Genomic DNA, 11,528 nt, shown 5'->3' on the forward strand with positions numbered 1-11,528 from the left:
ATTTTTTGAAAGATATAGTCTCATAACTGCAACGGTGTGTGCAAACAAATTTTCATAACGCGATAACGCGCGTTATTCAATTTGTACACAGGAAAAATGTCCACATGTGTGCAACATGTGTTCAACATATATTTTACATATATATTTTACATGTGTAAAACACATAAAAAGAGCATACATATATAAAGTGTTTAATTTCACACATGTTTAACATGTGTTTAATATGTGTTAAACATGTGTGAAATTAAACAGAGCATATTTTATATGTGTAAAACACATATGCTATATGTGTAATATATGTGTTGCATTTTATATATGAAATTTATATATAATTTTTTGTTAGCAATTTTCAATAATAAAGGTACATCTTTACTTAAATTTTCATTTAAAATATATTACACACAGTGTGCTTTATATGCAAACTATTCCTTTATATCAATGTATAGATCATCAGTATACTATTGCACATGCATACCAGGCATATTAAAAAAAATAATAACAAAAACTTCATTAATTTGTTCACAGGAGTTTATTCTTCATTGCCATGTTACAATTCATTTCTCTCTTCCTTCTTCCTGTAAATAACAAGAAAAATTACACATACATAATGTACATTATGTATTGATTTTATTTCATATTTAGCACCATTAGTTATTATTTTCCATGTCTCTATTTTACAGTATACATGTACACTTGATACACTATCCAATGATATAACATTATATAGATTCAATTCTAGAATTCATACAGAAATATATTAGATAAGTATGTACCTTGTAATCTAGGTCAGAATATGTATTATTATTGTAAAAGTGAAATCACCACAAATCTTTTAACTTACCTCTTGGTAACCCTCGATTCTTCTTTCTTCTATTTCCCACAAAAGCCCCTTAGATGTTCGGTCTATTGTCTCTTTTATTGATGCATAGGACTCTGGTGATAGAAAAAAAATCTCAAGTTAATATAAAGTCATGGTATATTTCATAGATTGAATATATAAATTAAATTGTCATTAGAGAATCAAATTTTAATTTTAATTTAAATATATGTATTTCTCTTTCAGAACTTACATATATTTAGTTATTACTATATACAATCATGAATATAATATAATTATATTTCTCACCTTTAAACTCTGGCCAGAACTTCTAACATTCGGTAAACTTTTTCATTGTTAAGAATGCCCTCTGAAAGAAATGAAGAAAAAATAAGCAAAATTCTTTGATAAAGTATCATTCAATAAATAGTTATATATATTTATACACATGTACATGATGCACTTTATTTGTACATAATTATGTCCAAAAGAATGGACAGGTTGCATGTTAATTTCAATCATTTGATTCGTTAGCCAATAGTATCCATACATTAGATCCGACACCTTTAAGATGCCTAGTATTGTTGATTTTTATTCTTACATATATATTAGTATGTCATACACATGATATTACAAAATCAGACTTACAAGTGCTACTGTCATCTTCTTTCTCCTCATGTCCACAGGACTCTTTTCTGGTGGAGTGAATTGCCTGTTCACATAATTGCACAGGCCATCCTGGGGGAGAGGGTCTCAAAGTTCATTGTAGAGTGGAACAGCTAAGAAAATTAAACATCAAACATCAAATAAACTAAAAATCAAATATTTGTTTTAAGCAATATGAGCTGCAATTTTCATGACAATTTTTTTTTAGATAAAATGTTTTTTTCTACTAAAATGACAAAAAATATCATGGCTTTTAAATTTCTGTCAGCTCTGTTTTTGTGGGAAAAGCCATTAAGAAGCCTTAATTAGAGCAAAATTGAATTATTGTCTCCCGGTACAAAAATTGATAAGCTATATATTCCTTATAAGTGAAATCTTTTTTCGAACCTTAGCAATTCATGTGTGGACTAGTTTCTTTCTAAAATGGTAATACCAACTTAATACAATCATCAGAGGTTTTTAAATTAGCATAAAATAAATATTGAATTTTGAGGAGGAAAACATACATATTATGATAATATTTGTTTCAAATAAACCTGAAATATTTGTAAAAGTTAGATTTTCAATACTTAAAATTAACGATACAATATACAGAAATTTATGATATTAACAATACAGTCAGACCTCTACGTATCAATGAAATTTTCATATTAATTCTAAATGTCATGTTTAAAGTGTTTTTTTTATATTATTAAACATGCAATAATATACATGCAATGTACTATGATATGCAACTTATTGTATATATTATATGTTAACCAACATATATATGTTGTATATATTATATGTTAACCAAAGGCTTTCTTCCCAATTAATAAGAACCATAAAGGTATATGTGTTTGCACAGTCCACGGGCTTAGTCCTTGTCTCCCCTCTTATATTAAATATTCTAACCTGTACAAATATCTTTTATCTACAGTATTAAAAACATTGATCTTATAAAACCAAGTAGAAAGTTATATGTACTTAGAACATTTTTGTATAAACTTTTTAAGTCACTGCAATAAAATAATTACAAGAGCTTATGGTTTTGTTTTTATTTATATTTTTATTCATGAATTTCACAGCTTTGTTACTCACTTGCATTTCTTTTGGAATTTTGGAAGAGCTTTTGGTTGACAGGCGATTTATTATAATCATAATCATTCTCAAAGTCTTTCTCAAGTGAAATTAAATAAATAAATAAATAAAGTAATAAGTTCACATAGATAAAAAAATATCTTTGTGATTAAGTAGCATGTTTATCCTAAGAAGCTCTTCTCATGATTTGGACACAAATTACAAATTTCGTATCACATTCATAATTTTTATATAAAGAAACTGAAATTGAACCTTTACATTTACTGAACAGCAATTATTAGTTGTGATAAAAGTGATACATATTTTGCATTAGCATTCTTTTAAAAAATAATACCAAATTATTGACAAATGTGTAAATGTTAAAGCCAGGGGAGGATTATCAATAATAATACATATTCTGACCTAGATTAAACCATTTTGCACAGTTAACTACATAAACTGATTTTCAAAGCAAATTGTTAGCATAAAAATGATAATGTTATTAAATACTTTGATAGTCCAACCTCTTCCTCCTTATCAATTCGGGTCTAAGAAACTAAGTTGATCAAATGTGTTTTCCACTAAATTAAAATAAATTGATTTGAAAACAAGTGCTTTAAAAGGAATTAAAATGAGGTGACCATTTTAAACGCAAGGCAAGTAAAAGTAAAACTATAGACACTATAGGCACGATAGACAATGGTTTTCTACGGTCAAAAAACGACCCGACCCGTTATAGAATATTGATTCGGGTAGAATAATTTGACTCCCTCTGGTCATTCTATGGGGTTTACTTCTCGTATTACACATGATTAACTAAACATTTTGAGGACCATAACTTAACATGATCTAGATTGTTGGGTTTTTTGGGGTTTTTTTGTAATTGGGCATCATTCAACCATGTAGAACTACAGACAATAAGAAGGGCACTCAATTTCTGTCAAGACAATGTGAAAACAAAATTCTATCATTACAATGTTACAGTTTCTATGTAAATTTTATATAAAAAAATGACAAGGCTTAAAATATTAATATTTGCAAAAAAGTACATTTTAACAGTATGGCCGGATAAAGAAAACAGGCATCTCAGATATTTCAGAGTTCATAAATGTATGACTAATACATATTTTAATCCAATGCGATCAACGTTCATATGTACATTTTTTTTTTCTAAACACCGATAAAACATATTTTGTAAACGCTTTTGACCTGTCTGTGTTCAATGGGAAAAAATCTGCGCACATCTACAATAGTTTGATTTTCTCATCATGACGATTACAAAGTACGAATTTCGCCGATAAAAATAAGTACATGTTTATACTATTTTCAAGGTAATTTTTAAACTGTTCACTCTCTTATGAACATCCTATGGATGGGGACAGAATGTTGTCGACTCAAAACACAATATCAAATATTTGAAAAGTAGGAAAGTATGAAAGAAGCTTTCAGATAGAAAATACGACGTAAGAGAGAAGAAACAATTGTTCGAATAATTATAGCTAACACGTTTTACGCATTCTCTTAAATTAATAAGGTTCGTGTCATGCTTATCTTTAACGGACTAGGATACACAAAACATTAAGAACTGGTTTACTGTCTTTACCGCTAGTCATTTAATTACATTGAACCAGTATGACTTAGTATTGGTCATAAAGTGTGTAGTATTATGTACTCGGTAATCTTAAAGTCACCAGCAAAAATAATACTAGGTTTAAATACATAAATACAACTTGGAAACAATATACTGCAAATTTTGCCTCAAGTATATTGTCAGTAATTTCATGCAAATCTTTTACAATTTTATGCCATGCTATGATGTGCGATTTTGATTATATGCTAGTAGATTTAAATGCAATGCTCTGAGATTTGTATGCTATGCTATGTGAACTTAAAAAGAAGGACTTGGTGATATGATATGATATGATATGTTATGTTATGCTATGCTATGTCAGCTATGGTATAAGGTTTAGCACAAAAGCCCCCATACACAGAATAGTTCCAAACATTTCGAAGTAAAATGTTTACCGCTAATCAGCAATGTGAAAATTTATTTTTTAATAAAATCATTTAAAGCCGAGTTAAGATCATGGTGTATGCTATGCTATGGCATGATATGACAAATGAGAATCTATGAGATTGTATGCTATGGTATTAGATTCAAATTCTATGGTATGAGATTCCAGTGCTATGCTATGAGATTGCAATGCTTGGCAATGCTATGGTGTTATGTTGTAAAAGATATGCTTAAGCTAAGTACATATATAATTGCTTTGATATGCTAATATTTTTAAAAAGTTTCAAAATAAGTCCTGGGTTTTTATACTAAAAAATTTCAGTGTTTACTATCTTCTTCCATCATCAAGAATAACATTTTAAAGATTTAACGTTTTAGTCTGTGTTTATGAAAATTATCTATGACAATAAACTGGAGCTGGCAAACGTTTTTATTTTTTTTTCTATAGTCCTCCTTATTTATTATAATTATGTAAATAAACACTTGTTATACATCCCCTTTTCACTTAAGACGGCAAAGAAAAAAAATAGCTTTATACGTTACATATTAACACTATTCATTGGAATCTCTACATTTGATTGAAATAAGACCATAATTTGTTTATATGTAATATTAGATTTTCTTCACTGCACCGGTTTCACTATAACCCACAAAAAGAGGTTGTTTCTTATGTCGAAACATAAACCACGTGTATTATACCACCGTTGTCAATGTAGCAGAGGAAATGACCACCCTGATTAGGTTGCGGATACAGTGAATGTCCCAGTCTGCAGTTAGTGTCCGAAATTGGCTGTCCGTAGAGGTGCCGAATGGTTTGAAACGCCACTTGGTAGTACTTGATGGATGACCTGTGTAAGTAAACTGAAGTTTACTAACCTGTTGACCAAGACTTTTGCACTAGCTAGCCAGTCAGCGACACATATCCCAGTCCCCATTCTCCTTGATGTACATAATGATGATATGTAGAGGACAAATTTAACCTGCTGTCCGATCCCTTTTCATTTCGAAATAAAATATTGTTTAAAGTAAATAATGTTGCAAAATGAGTATAGATGTTTTCTTTTCCATTAAATTAAAAAATTGTGTCCCTGTAAAATCAGTGAAACGTACAAATTTGATTTGTTTCTGCTAAATACAGTCCATGACAACAAGGGTGTTACAGGTAGATGTACTGTAATTTATTTGACCTCTTTTGAAACTAATGGTAATTTTTGTTTGGAAATCTAAGTTAACCAAGTTGTATCATTATATAGAATTCCCTATATGATAATGAATATTATTATACTTTCATGTTAAATACTAAAATCTGATTGGTTTAGACGCAGTTGATAATCCGTTCCATTACCGTCAGCGTTAGCAACGCACTTAGCAACGGGTAACACAACGAATTGTAACATGCGCGTAAATTATGCGCGTACGGTTCGCCGTAGAATTCAAGTCATTTCTATATAAAAGCAATATAAAAATTCTCTAAAATTAAGACATTCAGTATAATAAAATAAATAGTGCCTGTTTGGGAGGATAACAGTTGAAATTGACACCCCTTGAAAACCATTGTCAACCTCCGCTTCGCGTCTGTTGACAATGGTTTCCTCGGGGTGTCAATTTCAACTGTTACCCTACCAAACAGGCACTATTTATATATTATCATATACCATGTATATCGATGGTATAAAACATACGTAATTGTTTCTGTGTGCATGTGTGTGTGTTTTATTTACATCTCCAGGTGAGATTGTCCACGTGTAATTGTTTATTTTTATTTGACCATTCGACTACCCGTTTGACCTGTCTGACAACATTCTAAATTTAACCTCTACTTACCAATCTTCCGGCCTAACTAACCAGGCCCGCGCACACTTTGTCTTGCCTTGAGAGGGGACATACCTGTATGTATGAAGATTAAGCGCAAGCTTTGTCTGCGATTAGCTGCCGGTGTCTGGTAATTCTTGTGTAATTTAACACTTATAAATATATTCTATGTTTATAATTTAACAATTCCATGCTATATATTAAATAATCTTTATCCAAGTTATTGTACCGTATTCTGAGATAATTGTCAAATGAGTCAATGTTGTATGTTTCAGGTTTTTCGTATATATTGAATAAATACATTGTATGACCCTCACTGGTGTTCTGTCTACTGCCTGGGTTACAAATGGGATTAAATGGTCTAAAAATTGTTTAAATATTATTCTTCTCCTTAGTTATGTAATGCATTTTCTCACTTTGATTGATCTGCCATTCTCAAAACATCATATGTATCGCTATCAGCCATTTATTTTTAACGTTATTAAACTTATTTGACTACAAAAATGCAGTCAGTGGTAGGTTTTAATGCAATGTAATGTATTCGGACGGAAAAGAATCACGAATTACTTTTTTTTAGCATTGTTGATGACTTGGTGTTTTGTGATATCATAGTTAACATGTTCTATACTGTATTCTCTGGTCGGCGCGACCACAGAGTAAATTCTAAGAGTACTGCTTATTGTTTTGATTTGTTATAATTTCAGATCATTTTATAGAGAAAAACAATATGAAACGCGATGGTCTACCATTAAAGTGGGGATCCTGCCTTGTCATACACAAAAACGGTTAGGCTAAATGTGCTGGAACCCTGCAAGTTAGTAAAAATTGTGTGTTTTTATTGTTTTTCTATGCTGGAACCTCGGACAGTGGTAAGGAGCTTGATGTCGGTCTAACTGTGTTAGATATCAGTGATTTTGTGTCGATTTGTGAACGGTACTAGTACAGTGCATTACATTGGACTGTCCCTGTTAGAGCTTCCACACGTTATCAAGTTGTTGAATCAAAACGTTGAGACTCGGTTTACATTTGAATATCATGTACCTTTTTAAAATGTAGATTTTTTCATTCGTTTTCGTGACTTTATTCATTGTTTACTTGAGCGAATACTATAGTATAATACATTGTGCTTTCGTCTTAATTCACCAGATAAATTTAAAGAACATTTACACTTGTACATTACATTTCACAACATAAATCAAATACAGGATACATTCGGGGATGTTCGGGGTTTTTTTCAGTAGTAAGCCGATATGCATTCTATCGGGTTAACCACAACTTCACGATAAAAACTTCAAGTTTAAATTTTAATGATGGAACTTTGATTGGCACTTATTAGTGCCGTAAAAATGAAATAATAACGCATCTATTGCCAACATTAATAAAGCTTTCGAAACGCTTTCCAGTAGTTTCACTAGGAAAACTGATATCATTGCAATTCAGTTATGCCTTCAGATAAGCAATACTTTGAGTGACTTCGGAAATGTGGTATGTATTTATATTTTCTACTTTATAGAAAGACGTAAATGCGCACTTCATATACAATTTCTCATAAAATATAACACTTTCGCAAAGATCAGGCGTTTTCAATATCAAACAATAATTATTTAAATATATTTTTTTTAAAAAGCAAATTACACAATTTCTATGTCAAAGAGTCTTTATTATCTTACACATCAATAAAATAGTCAGTTTTTGTTAGGGATATGTTATGAAATAGTTGGTATGCGGTAAAAAATTGTATATTTGGTAATTTGAATTACTTTAACTAAAAAAATCGTATTGTAGTACACGTCTACATTGAATTAATTTTGATTCAACGTTGTCTTCCTACTGAAAATTCGAAAAATATTTAGATCAGTGACTTTTTCTAACACATCATGTATAGAGCCATATATATATATATAAGACATCCAATGAAGGTGTTAGATGCGGGGACTACATGTAGTTACTGTAGTAACGCGTGATCTGATTGATTGTTTTTCGGTTGCTGGTTAGATTCAATCTCTTCATTAACACATGCATGTATTTTATTAATAAATAATCACGGTTCAGAATACAAACTGAAATTATGCACACAATTATCTAGTATCTATATTCATTTCTCGATGAAAGTTTCCCGAATTCTTACATATCAGTAATTGCAGACACCATTATATAAGCGGTGTGTATATTTCGAAAATCATAATGCGACAGGTACCTAAAGCTATAGTTTGTAACAAGTACTTTCCGTCCAAAAACAGCTGTTGACGAAATAATGGGTATAAGCGATATACCTTTATGCCAAGTGTTTTGAATCAGTTGCAGAAACATCGGACTTAAGTCTCTTGACAATACAAGTTTTCTCCATGCTTGTTGAAAGCTGGTGTCAACTTTTGCAGATTTTGTTTCACTTAAGCTTTCTGAATTGGGATGCTAGAATCAATCTCTTTATATATAAATAAAAATAATAAAACTCTCTAGTTCTTGTTCATTTTGTTGATGGGCGTTTTTCTTGCTTTCTAAGTATTTCAAAATCTCGATAAATCTAAGACATCAATGTTCTTTAAAAAAAGGCACATGTTGCACATACAGAATTTTCACATTCTTCACAATAAAGTTTACATATATTTGTGAACTGTGTTTGACATTACGTACATGTAGTATATTCCTGTGAAATGGCACACCTTTGTGTTTTGTGAATTTAATCTTTAATATTTACGTATACCAGCTTTACATTCATGTAGATGAATGTGAGGAGTGCTGCAGTACAAAGGTGGACTAGAGTGTTGCAGAGTTAACACCGTATCACGTCCTGGACACTCTGCCATGGTCCATAGTTAAACACCTAGTACAGTCCATAGTCAAACTTCTACTTTATTGTAGGAGATCCTGAAAAGAAATGCACACGTTTAAAAATTCATGTTTTCCATTATTTCCGATATCCATGAGTTACCAATCCCATCAACTTCTTTCACTAAAACTTATAATGAAGGGTGACCCTATGATATGAAAAACAACAAAATGGGTGCAACAATCGGAAGTTATCGGATGGATTACTCATCAATGGCACTATTGCATCTGTAATTTGTTTTGTTTTGCTAGTTTTTATTTTATTTTGTGGTTTTTAGGTGTGGTTTTTTTTTTGTTCTCTTTTTATTAACGGCAACGATCAATTAATGCTTATAAAAAATTCAGATTGCTAATTACAATTAATAATTTTATTACGAATAAGTGTTTATGTACATATAATAAAAATACAGTCTACAGACCTACAGTACATTATTCAACATTGTGAGTCAAGACTTTGTGACTTCTTTTGAATATTGGTCTGTTTACCAGTGTTAGATTACATGATACGCCAGGGGATTACATGTAAGTGGCACATCAAAGAATCGCCTCCTTTCCGCGATTTTCGCCGCGCTTTGATTTTTTAAGATTATTTTTTGAACAGTCACAAACTTATAATTGTAAGATTATGTTTTTTGGGGAGTTGATTTTAATCAACTTTCCTATGCAGTTACTCTGGCAAACCGAAAGTGAAACAGAGTTTCGACCTATGCACAAAACACCACCACTGACATGACTTAGTTCTTGAAAATAGTAGAAAAATTCGATGTACTGTATGCTGAAGCATTGTTTTTCAAGGAAACTTATCTATAAACACTTTGAAAAGAGTAAGATTTTATATAATACTCACAAGTTGGATATTTTTGTAGTCTCATATTTTCCTACGCCAGAGTTTAATATAGTCTCGTTCAAACAAACGCTCGGCTGTCTCCGTAAATCTCCGACAAGCAGAGAGGCTCTCTTGCTTGTCGGAAATTAACGGAGACAGCCGAACGTCTGGTTGAACTAGACGAGAGTTCGATATCAAAAGTGCTTGGATCCATACATTTTTTAGAAATGAGTCGATTACTAATACTTAGTTTAAAATCCATCTTTGAATATTACACAACATGATTCATATGGGGTTTCTCGAAACTCTTGTCAGAAAAGTCTAAAATTCCATATTATAAAAAAGCGCGTAATTCAAAATACAGACTAGAAACTAATTGCAATGCAAGATAAGTTGATTTTAAAATAAATGATAATCGATAAAATCAACTCACGTCATCAGTACTTTAATACTTTGATTATAAATTAAATCTGTTTACTTTACAATTATGCTACCTAAATGATATAGACCTCTGTAAAAAAGTGGAAATGAAATTTTGATTTGCATTAAATAACTCAACATTCACTTCTATTACATTTATGATACAAAGAAGGAGATGCAAATATTTTTTTTTTTTTGGTTTATATCCCATTTCTTCAACAGTTATAAATTACGTATCGTTTAGTAAAAAAAGACGCAATTGCATACATTTTTCTTTACAATTGTTTGTCATTTGTAAATCGTTTGTAAATATTACATGTACAATATTATTATTGTTTTATCATCCAAGGTTGTTCCTGTTTGAGATACTTCAACCAAAGATGTGGATTTATCAGTAATTACTAAAAGCTACTTTGTCTAACAATTTATTGTATTTAAAAAAAAAAATGACCTAAAATCGATAACTATGTAAGCCTCGTGTTGAGAAAATGTAGAATTGTTTTGACAAATGACCGGTTGCCAATTCTGAACGTTTTAATTGAATGCGTCTCAGTGCTTTATGTGTGCAATTTATTCATTTTCAATCCACACATATATCACAAAAAATGGTTTGATACTGTTCTGATGACGCTTGTAACAATTGGTTTTTTTAACTCTACAGATCAATATGTCATGTTAATAAATTTAAGTGTTAACTATGACAAGAAATTAACGATGCACTTAAAACTTCCTGTGTATTGATAATTTATGTCTGATAGATTTTTTATTTACATCAAGCAATAGCACGCAAACCGAAAGAGGGATATCAACTTCTAAACAAAAACAAGTTAAAAGATTGTCATCTAGAAAACAGAACCAGGGTAAAAAGAAAAGAAAAAAACCCGAGAAGGATCACTCAATTCTGTTAATAAAGGGTTTGAGGTAAGAAACCAGTGCAACTTGAATAGTTTACTCTACTTTATATATATATATATATATATATATATATATATATATATATATATATATATATATATATATATATATATATATATACATATATATATGTGTGTGTGTGTGTGTGTGTGTGTGTGTGTGTGTGTGTG

At 30.6% G+C, this 11,528-nt stretch overlaps 1 long non-coding RNA gene across 1 annotated transcript; it reads right to left on the minus strand.

Annotated features, from left to right (window-relative positions):
• Positions 1–788: 788 nt before the first annotated feature.
• Positions 789–1,708, minus strand: LOC105324525 (uncharacterized). Its single transcript, XR_010712733.1, has 3 exons — positions 1,466–1,708; positions 1,127–1,187; positions 789–933 (listed from the first exon to the last, which is right to left on the minus strand). It is a non-coding gene; the product is annotated as an uncharacterized lncRNA (long non-coding RNA).
• Positions 1,709–11,528: the final 9,820 nt, after the last annotated feature.

Source organism: Magallana gigas, chromosome 4, assembly GCF_963853765.1.
Source record: "Magallana gigas chromosome 4, xbMagGiga1.1, whole genome shotgun sequence".
Lineage (NCBI taxonomy): Eukaryota > Metazoa > Mollusca > Bivalvia > Ostreida > Ostreidae > Magallana > Magallana gigas.